At 46.5% G+C, this 10075-nt stretch overlaps 1 long non-coding RNA gene across 1 annotated transcript; it reads left to right on the forward strand.

Moving 5' to 3' along the window:
- The first annotated feature begins 3404 nt into the window (after positions 1-3404).
- LOC146710411 (uncharacterized) lies at positions 3405-7126 on the forward strand. Its single transcript, XR_014920670.1, has 4 exons — positions 3405-3659; positions 3860-4117; positions 6718-6922; positions 7003-7126. It is a non-coding gene; the product is annotated as an uncharacterized LOC146710411 (long non-coding RNA).
- The last annotated feature ends 2949 nt before the right edge of the window (positions 7127-10075 follow it).

Raw genomic sequence — 10075 nt, forward strand, 5'->3', positions numbered from 1 at the left:
AGCCCCTGTTAGCCCCTGTTAGCCCCTGTTAGCCTGTTAGCCCCTGTTAGCCCCTGTTAGCTCCTGCTAGCCTGTGTTAGCCCCTGTTAGCCTCTGTTATCTCCTGTTATCTTCTGTTAGCCCCTATTAGCTCATGTTAGCCTATGTTAGCTCCTGTTAGTTGTTGTTAGCTGCTGTAAGTAAAACTGCCTTTGAAGTGGATGTTCAAAGCCAGTTGGACAGTCACCTACTAAACTCCCATTCAATATAAGAATGTGATCAAACTGTCATTTTTAGGACACTTGAGGCTAACATTAGCTAGCATGAGTTGTTGTTGTCAGCAGTCCAGAAATAGGAGGCTCGGGTTAGAGTCCTGACTTCAGTTCAGGAGATGAGGCTTGAGGTGAGGAGGAAGAGGATGACATTTTGTAAAGAAGCTGCTGTCACTGTCTCTTTCCTTTGCACTTCTTTGGTGAACGGGACCCTTTCTCCGATGCTAAAATATCAGTATGCTCCTTCATATCTCCTGTCTGCAGGCACACGTACAAATTTAAGATAAGATAAGATAAGATAGAACTTTATTAATCCCTCGGGTGGGTTCCTCTGGGAAATTCGACTTCCAAAAAAAGCACAGCAACGACCAAAGTTACAGTTACAGAACTGTTATATATATATACACACACACACACACACACACACACACACACGCACACACACACACACACACACACATATATAAATACAGAGACAAATATAAATAAAATATACAAAGGGGATAAATAGAATAAATAGGAATAAAAAATAAAAATACAAGTGAATTGCACATTTCAAGTATTGAGTCTATTGCACTGTTGACTATTTACAAAAAGTATTGCACAAGGTATTGTACAGTGAGGTGCAGAGGCACTACAGCTTAGTTGTTCCCCCCTCCTTTGTCCTCCTGTTTCCCTCCATGGCACACGATGCCTATGACTTGTCTTCCACTCCACCTTTGGCGTATTTGGTGTATGTGGCCACTTTCCTGGCCACTGTATCCAAATATGGTGGAGGACCACAGTGGCTTCTGCAAACCCCAAACCCGCTCCTGTTTTAGATAGATTTATTAGAATGCATAAGTTTGTTGGAAGATGTAACACTACACTATTCTCTGTATATTTGTGATCAAAACATTATTTTTTCTGTTGAATAATTAATTAATGACTGCACCTTACTCGCATCGACTCTTTGGGACGACATCAGAAAGCATCCTCGCTCTGATCATCGCAGACAGGCAGGTGTGACTTGGCTTTAATGTGTTTTTTTTTTCCAACAGAGCTTCTTGCTTCTATAAATACGTCCTGAATGTGATTTCCTCCCACAAATGTTCGGAGACATTGTATTGTTACCGCTCCTCCCCCGAGCGTGCACGCATTGATAAACACCGCCGTACCTTCTTCACCCTGCGCTCACTCCAACGTGCTGTCTTTAAGTCTTCATGTATTCATTACGCCGTTTGTAAAAGTCACACCTACACACACAAACACGATATCACAGCGGTAAAAAAAGAGGATTTCCTCCTACACGCTTGCAGACACGCTGCACTCCCAGAATCCATCTGCTCACATTCAGATTCTGAAAAACACACGAGGTGAGTCGGTGGGCGGGTGTGTGAAGCTTCCTGACGCATGATAGGATTTACACTAACCCACTTCACATATACCATACAGCACATCCATAAGCTTAATGGGTGAATGAGAGCAGCTGTAAAGTGATTGCCTCCAAATATACACAACTTAATGGGAGTTATCGCACAACACGACAGCGGGGAGTCCATTTTCATTTAATAAACCTTTAAAAGCTTCACGACTGTCATTTACTCTCCTGCATCTCTTCTTTTATGGCTGCAGAAGCTGTCGACGAGTGTTTTATGAAGATGTACGAGTGTCATAAAAATGTGTTTAGGTTTTCCCGTCGCTCTTATTGCCTTTCATGATTGTAATGGTGCCTGTGAAACACTGCTGCGATGGTGTCTATAAAATACACATTAGTCAAGTTAATGCCGAGCCTGCACACACACAGCCCTCATATGGGCGGGGCGATGGGGATGCTTTCATGTTCCATTATCTGATCGAACAATTATCTTCCTGTCACACTCAGAAATCTGAACTGGAATATGTAAAATGTCAACATTTTATTCTCTGAGTCCCACTTCAGCTGAGACTGAAGGGAATCTGGGGCTGTTGATTAAATGCATCCAGTTACTCATGTGAAAGTTTACAGGAGCACAATCCTGCTCTGAAGATTTGTTTAACGAGTCGGATGAAGACGCCAACAATCACGTTACTCGTTGACAGAAATCAGGCTGTTTCTGCTGTGACGTCCCACACAGCGACACAGGAGGACAGTCAATAGTTGGTTTATGAACGGCACATTTGGAAACGTCAACATTCGCGTTTCGGCCATCGCCATGTTGTTTCTTTGGCGCCAAAAGTGACTGCATGTGCTGTGTTAGCCAGCTAGCTTGATTGTCTTCATGCATGCTCAATCATCCAGGTAAGGAAATCCCAAAAGGTTCATTCTGTTCATCTGGACGTTTTCATTGGGAGAAATGTTTCGTCATCATCAGGTGACTTCTTCACTCTCAGCTGCAGGTTTCAACCTTATAAACTGGACATTTGCACAATGACTGAAACCAGCACCACTGTTTCTTGATTATTAATATACAAATTTTCACGACCACTGATCAAAGCCCATTGATTTCCAATTTCCATGAGTACCATTCACGGAGAGTTGTAAGATGATGCACCCTTACGCCCCCTCCTCGATTCAGAGATGGTCTTTCCCTTTTCACGTAAATGGCCTCCTTGACTCCGCCCTCAAACCAGCGTTCCTCTACCTAGCTTGATTACCAAAATGAATCCACAGATTTTATGGGAGCCTCACACAGACTTGGATACCTGCTAATTATTGCTCAGTAATATCCAAAGAAAATCCCAGAATCCCAGAACTTCATTCATCATAACTGCAGCTCAGGCTTCTTGGATGGTCTGTTGCAATTAGCTGCAGGAGGTTTTGAGCGTTATCCAATGAGCAGCAGCTTTTATACAATCCCTGCAATAAGATAGTTACATAATAACCTGCCTTAATAAACAAATAGCTGGGTAATAAAAAACCAGGGTGTTCAATGCATCACAGTTTCCATTTTTGTACAGACGTATATTCTGCAGGTTTCACCTTTTGCTTCGCTCCCTGATCTTAAAAGCTGCGGGTACAGCCAGCGTGTCTGCACAGCAGTGTCGACCTAAAGTGATGTTCTGCTCAGGTGGGTAAGAATCTCGTGGTTCAGGATAAATTGAATCTGTGCCTCTGTTTCTTTCGAGTACAACATGAGTCAGCATCTTAAACATACACAACCTCCGATCATAAACCCACTCGAGCTCCTCGTCCCAGCCACGCAGCTGTTCCTGGGTTGGCCCGATGAATCAGCTGGGAGAGGTTCCTGCCAACTCAAGCAGCTGAAGACTCTTCTGAGCAGTTACATCCAATTTGCAGGAGCTAATGTGTTTTGTAATGCAGCCCAGAGTTTGCTCTTTAAGCACATAAAGCACACATTATTGAATGTTCACGTTCTCTCCTGGCAGCGCCCGTAAAGCATGAATTAATGCTTCTATGGTCTCGGCCTGACAATTCAACTAACCGAGGTGAGTCACCTTTATTATCTTACCTTTATTAAACCAAATTAAATAACACAACACGGAGTGTGGCTCTGCCTGCTGATAGTCATTCTTTGGACATTTAAGCAGCCTTTCTGCTCCTTTTTTCCTCCCGGTCTCTTGTGACGCTCAAATTTACATTTCAGACATTTAGCTGATGCTCTTCTGCTTTTTATCTTCCCTCGCAGACATTAAGCTCACGCTGTTGTGAAGCACGGCTGAAAATGAGCACAATGACATGAATGAAAAGCTCTCAGGTCTGAATCGCCACCACGCTGGAAAGGAAGCAAAAGGAGGCCAGAGGCAGGCGGAGGTCGCAGCGTTTCTGCAGCCGCGTGTGAGGAGAGGGAGAGCTTAAGAGGAGATTGTGTTTTGCTGGTGAACAGTGATTACAGTGACGGGGGAGGAAGTGATGTGGGAGCTGTTCAGGAAAACTCACAGAGGAGGTTTGTGATGGCGACGCTTTGGAAGATGCTGCTGCTCGAGCTCAGCTTCACCTCTGACTGCCTCAGCTCTGCATGGTCACACATCTACACACACACACATAGATACACACATGTTTGTGTCCAATCAGCCGCTGCTGTCGAAGGAGGCGTCAGTGGGGTTGCCATATTTGTCAGGGGGAGCTGGGTCATTGATGTCTATGGAGGTGCTTGGAGATGTTTCATATCTGAAGCAGGTCTAAAAACATCACAAAGTCCTGTGAAGCCTGACGTGGAGTCTGCAGACCTGCGACTGCATGATGCCGTCAAAGCAGCCTGCATCCTCACATCACCCTGACCCTGTCAGCAGGCTTCGAGCCTTCCTTTACTGCACGGCTCTGTTGAATCTGTTCGTGTTTTGTGCGTTGAGCTCACGAACCACACAAACTGCTGGTGTGAGTTTGTCTCACAGTGTGTCTGTGAGCTAAAGCTGCAGATAACTTCAATCAGAAATAGAGAAAGACAGAGAGCCTTTGTGTTCTTGTTGGTCAGCAGTGGTTTCTCCTTGGAACGCTCCCCTGTCTCTTTCTTAACGCAGACAGGAGGATCCGTGCCGAGCGACCAGCATGGCCAGAGCCTGCGTCCGCAGCTCCTCCAGCGGTCCACGATGCACCGCCACCCGCTATTGGTACGTTGCTGAGATCATCATCTGCAGCTGCACTCTGACCTGAACAGGTTTCAGAACCACTGTGACAACCCAGCTCGGTCAGCATGATGTGTCTGTAGGCCGCGCACGAAGGGCCAGCTCTGTCTCTTTTGTTTCTGCAGAAAGAATCAGGTCTGTAAGGTTTGCTTAGATATGTTTTACATTGTGCTCAAGCCAATGTTTCAGTCAAGCTATTAAACAAAGAGGAACAGCATGGACCATTAGAGTTCTTTTTTCTTGTGTTTAAGCTTTATTTCTTTTTTATCTTGTGTGTACATGTCCCAGCTTTTTATATCTGAACCTGATGTTTGAGTCCAGGAGTGTTTGTTTAAAACAAAATAAAGCCAAAGATTCAGCTGATGTCTCACAGGATTCATTCTCAGAAACGTCTCAGGAACAGAGCAAAGCAGCAGAAAATAACAGCTACGAGGCTTCTTATTGGTTTCAGAAGAAAATGTCACACAATCCAGGGCTTGTGTTTGGAAAGGTTTCTGTTAAAGCAAGCTGAGATCTGAGAAAAGCAGTTTCTGTGTCATAAAGTTAACGTTGATTTCCCTCCAAACACCTCCAGCAAACAGATGGAGGGGGGATATTCTCTGTTTGGACTGCTGGGCCTCGTTCTCTGTGAGTGTTTGTCTAAAGTCTGTCAGGGCCCACAGACTGCATGACACAGATAAGTGTGGTATGAAAAGTGAAGCCAGAAAAAATCCTGTTTTGTTTTTAAGGTCCTGCAGGGGGCGACTGCTCTGGTTGTAAGAAGAAGCCTATGAGAAATGCTCGTGAGTTTATGGTTTGAGTTTCAGGTCCCGTTAGATTTATAAAGGACCAGGAAGGGTTTAGGGCGGGGTTACCTTAGGACTGGGTAAGGCAGTGGTTCCCAAACTTTTTTGCTAGGCCCCCCTTTTGTGGGGCGATCGTGGCTCAAGAGTTGGGAGTTCGCCTTGTAATCGGAAGGTTGCCGGTTCGAGCCCCGGCTTGGACAGTCTCGGTCGTTGTGTCCTTGGGCAAGACACTTCACCCGTTGCCTACTGGTGGTGGTCAGAGGGCCCGGTGGCGCCAGTGTCCGGCAGCCTCGCCTCTGTCAGTGCGCCCCAGGGTGGCTGTGGCTACAATGTAGCTTGCCATCACCAGTGCGTGAATGGGTGGATGACTGGATATGTAAAGCGCTTTGGGGTCCTTAGGGACAAGTAAAGCGCTATATAAATACAGGCCATTTACCATTTGTTTTACAAGTCTTCAGCCCACTAACTCTTTTACGCTACGTCCACACCTACACGGGTATTTTTGAAAACGCAGCTGTTTCTAAGCGTTTGGACCTTTCGTCCACACGTAAACGGCGTTTCGAATCACCGAAAACGGAGATTTTTAAAACTCCTGTCAGGTTGGAGATTTTCGAAAACTCAGTTTTTGCGTTTACATGTGGATGAAGAATACGGAGTTCATCACGCAACGCCAAAGGTATGTGCCTTTTTTCACGTCACGCTGTGCGCCACGTTGTTGTTTACATGAGATGAATTTCTACAATGAGACAAAATGGGTACAAAAACATAAACAGCTGTGGGATCCTGTTTGTCCGTGATTTGAACCGGGGGAACAAATCGTGGCAGGATCAGCCTGATGTTATTTGTATCCCACTGCAACTTTACTGTATAAAGAGCAAACTGTCATGGTCTGTAGTGGGTGGCTGGAATTTCCGTAAGGCTCCTGGAGCTGGAGGAGTTGGCCCCCTGGGCAGGGCCAGCTCCTCCAGCTCCTGCACACCTGGAGCCTATTGCAGGCAATCAAGTCAGAGGGATTTAAGCCACACGTTGATGTTCATTCACTGCCAGTTCGTCATCAACACATGTTGGTAACAGGCCCGTATGCTTCAGGTTCTTGCTGTGATTTATCTTGTTAACAAGACTTTCTTGTGCTGCAGTTGCTGGATTCATCTTGGCTCACGCTCCACCTCCGGACTCAGGATACCGAGTAATCATTCTGAAAATCTCTCTGTGCCTCACCTGCCTGCCCTCCTGCCATCACACTCCCTCTGAAGCCCCGGATCTCAGGCCAGCCTTTCCACGCCACTCAGCCTCCCCTGGATTCTCATCACCCCCCTCTCAACACTCTGTCCCCTACTGCAAGTAAGAATTGCCACTCTTACAACTGGCCACTCCAGAGCTGCCTCCACCACCTCCCTAACTCCACTGTCTTCTCTCTTCAGCGTGACTGTTCCCTGCTCAGCTCCACTCTGCATCTCAGGCCCCGTTCCCTCGCCCTAGCCACGTTTCCCACGCCACATCAAACTCCACGTCTTATTGTTTTGTCCTTGCTACGTTTCTTGCACTTAAGCCTAATAAATAATTGTTACATCATCTGCTGTCTCTGCTCTGGGTTTCTGCACCTGAGTCCTGTTCAGCCACTCGGCCCCGTGACACTAACATCTCCAAAATGTCAGGAGTAGTTAGTCATTACAAGTGTTTGTGAACTAATAATCAAGAATGTGGGATCCTGTTTGTCCAGCGCTGCTCCCGATGCAGGGAAAAGCAACCCTGCAGGGAGACCTACCTCGGCACTTGTGCAGGTGAAACCAAAGGAACGATTTTCTTCACCATATTTTCTTTGGCTTGGAAGGAAGTTGGTCTGGAAACATATTTGGCGATGCTTCATCTCCTGCTTTGAGTTTGTGTGGGAGCCCTGTCAAAAACACCTGTCCATGATGCTCCCCCACTTTGGGAACCTCTGGAATAAGGTGCAGGTGTGCAGTTTATCTCAGTTTGTTTAGACTCAGTTTGGTTCTGATGTCTGCTTTTGGTGCACGAACATCGATCTAACAGGGACACTGGATGGTGGCGCCGGCGGCTGTAGCTGCTAGCTGCCTGCTAGTGTGGTCGCAAATTTTGAAGCCATCCTGATAGCCTTCTCCCACCAACGAGGTGGAGATCCAACCTCTTTAGATCCAATTAAAATCAAGACACTCAAAAACATGCTGTGGAAAAGAGTTTAATACACTGAATCATATGAACAGCAGGAAAAATCCATACAGACATTTAGCAAGAGATTTACAAAGCAGCAAGCAAAGCGAAAGGTGTACAGCCTTAAGCACAGACAGCAGAGCGACACAGAGCTGGACAGAGAGTAACAGCAGAGGGGGGAGAAAAAGCTGGGGGTGTCCTCTGGTCCCCTAATATATAATTAGCTGGTATCTGTTTCTGTGTGATGCTAGCTTTAAGCTGATACCTTAGCAGTCATATTTGACCTCGGTCCCGCCTCGCTCGAAAAAACCAAACAAACAAAACCGATGGGTGACATCACTCCATCTTTTATAAACAGGCTTTTTGTTTTCCAGTTATTTTTATGAAGAAAGGAAATGAAAATAGTAAAAACAGAAGTATCATAAGTGAAGTAGAGGGAGCAGAGAAACAGCAGAGAGCTGTTTGTTTCAGCAAGCAGCTCCATCACTAGTGATTCATCATGCTGTAAGATTCCTGCTCACGCTCCACTGTCGACATCACCTTTGTATTTTGTCACTTTGCACTTGCACCCGTTCCTCTGTTTTCCTGTCCAGGTCAGCAGGCGTGCTGAAAAGGTCGCAGGAGAGTCATGAGAAACGGCCTCTCCTCCATACTAACGACAAGACGACGTGAAGACGGAAAACAAAAAACCCCGTTTGTGTTTGTGAGGCCGAGCAGCAGCACTGCTCCCCTCTAAATGTAGCTCTGAAGACTCCCTGTGCAAAGTCCTGCTGGCTGCATGTGGGTGGCCTTCATGAGTAAAGCCACCTACCTGAGGGCCAGATGCACAGTCTTTGCAGATTCGCTGTGGAAAGCTGTGTCCGTGAGCGATTCTGTTTCCTGAATCTTAATTAGTGCTGAGCAGCGCGGCCAACAAAGCAGATCTCCCGCTACACCTGAATCAAAGTTTCAGTCGATTTTTTTTCTGTCTACATAAAATCAAGAAGCTTAAAAACTGCACGCTTTCCCACTGCAACCAGAGCCGGATGTGCAAAGACTGCTAACAAGGCTGATGTCCTCTCACTGATGTACGCATTGCAGTTCATCGCTGTGGATCATTAGTAGCACCAAAAAGAAGCAGCACTGCCAAGAAAAAGATATTCATGCAACTATAAGCGCAGTTTCAGACGGGGGGGTCTGAACCATCAGAGACGTCATGAATTCTTCTGCTCAACGTTTAGTTTTTCTTGAGCTCTGAGTTCTTATGTGGAGCTTATCTACTCTACATGCACACTCGGAGCTCAACATGCCACATTCACCGTTCATACAAACACGCTTTTCTGTGCTTTCCACCTGACAGTCACACATATCCACAACCTGCTGCTTGGATGACCTGCTCTAGCTGAGCTACAGCCACCTGTAGCTCTTCAAGGAGGAAAAAACCCCAAATTAGGACCATGTGCCAACTTTGAGTATTTATAGATGAAGAACTCAGAACTCCAGCAGTCAGCCAACAATCTCCCTTTCAACAGGAAGAAACCTCCGACAGAGCTAGGCTGAGAGAAGGGCAGCCTGTGACTAGCAGCCTGCTGGGACCGCACACTGTGGGGTTGGTCATGCATCTGTGTGACCTGCCTCTCTCCACTCAGAGACAACCTGGGTCTTCCCTGTGGGCTCCTCCTGGTTGGACATGAAACATGGCACCTAGGAAGCACCTAGCAGCTCAGAGCAGTAGCTGCAGGGTGAGGAGGTTTGTCATCCAGTGACCTCACACCTGTCTGTCCCACAGGCTAACCGAGGTAAACGGGACTCCTCCTTCACTTTGATTGGTCCCTTCACTTCTGGTGTCCACTACTCAGGCTCAGAGTCTCCACCCAGCACGCCATCACTGCATGTGTAGCTCCTCCCCTCACCCGAGTGTGTGAGACACATCTGACGACAGGATTAGAAGAACGATCATTGACCTGAAACGACAGCAGGACGCGCTGCATTCAAACGTCTCCATCAGCTGTAGGTTCTGAGTGGAGAGCGAACCACTGTGCACAGCTTATCTAACTCTGTCTGCGCCTCATTATAACATAACACACATTGTGTTTTCATAAATACGGGTTTGTGCTTTAATGCATATTCACTGTATGACATTATAGCACAGTGCCGTTATTGTACACTGAGCTCCTGCAGGGGCTCTACAGTATATTTGTGTGATTTTGTGTTTGATTGCATGTTCTGTGTGTGAATACAGTTTGTGTCTTTACAGTACTGTAGGCCTCCTCCATCAGCAGGAGAAACATCTGGAGGAGGAATCGATGTGGAACGTTGGAAAATGAACAGGAACGTCGACAG

Source organism: Copadichromis virginalis, linkage group LG5, assembly GCF_057382275.1.
Source record: "Copadichromis virginalis isolate Kocher_CV1m ecotype Utaka linkage group LG5, C_Virginalis_male_GT1.1, whole genome shotgun sequence".
Lineage (NCBI taxonomy): Eukaryota > Metazoa > Chordata > Actinopteri > Cichliformes > Cichlidae > Copadichromis > Copadichromis virginalis.